Raw genomic sequence first — 693 nt, 5'->3', positions numbered from 1 at the left:
CGTTTTCATGGAATGAAAGTTTTGACTGCTTTGTTTGGTTGCACAGCTAAATTTGTCTTAGCAGAAGAAAACATCCAAATATTAGTTTTTTTTCATTTGATCTCTCTGGGAAGTTAATGGATGAAATGAATGAACTGTGTTTAGCTTTTGTGAGAGAAGTAAGATTCACAAGAATTGAACTATTAATTTCAGATTGAATAACGTCAGTCATTTGTTGCTGTGCTTACATGTTTCTGATGTTTTCAGCCAGATTTGGAAGGCCATATTTCTCCATAAAGAGGCACAGTATGCACCTTTCCTATTCTCTTTCGTGTATGTGAATGAAAATAGTCTAAATTACAAATCATCACCTTCCTCTTGGCACCTTAGTCAAGCCAAAATCTAAGTTGTGTGCATCTTGACACCTGTCCATTTTGGACAGGTGTCAAGATGCACACACAATGGATTAATAAGGAGAATATTAAGAAAAGAAATAATGGGAATGGGAATGATAAGATTAGATGATATATCCCTCACACAAAATATGATATAGTTGAGAAACATATAAGTAACAATGCATATTTAAGTCCATAAAAGGATATATAGGTGTAAACTCTATTTTAGTTTATTTTTTTTGTTTTTCTCTATATCCTCAAAAGAAACCCAAGCAGATTTACAAATAGTTATAAACATATTATTTTAGCCTACTTATAA

General features: G+C 32.0%; 1 protein-coding gene across 1 annotated transcript in view; it reads left to right on the top strand.

Annotated features, from left to right (window-relative positions):
* The window catches only part of LOC119586622 (protein phosphatase 1G-like), a gene marked incomplete in the record, with an annotated part of 13,179 nt that overhangs the window by 1,189 nt on the left and 11,297 nt on the right, over window positions 1-693 (top strand).

The sequence above is a fragment of the Penaeus monodon genome, chromosome 21 (assembly GCF_015228065.2).
Source record: "Penaeus monodon isolate SGIC_2016 chromosome 21, NSTDA_Pmon_1, whole genome shotgun sequence".
Lineage (NCBI taxonomy): Eukaryota > Metazoa > Arthropoda > Malacostraca > Decapoda > Penaeidae > Penaeus > Penaeus monodon.
Note: the sequence above shows the minus strand (reverse complement) of the source record. Positions and strands in the feature narration are given on the sequence as shown.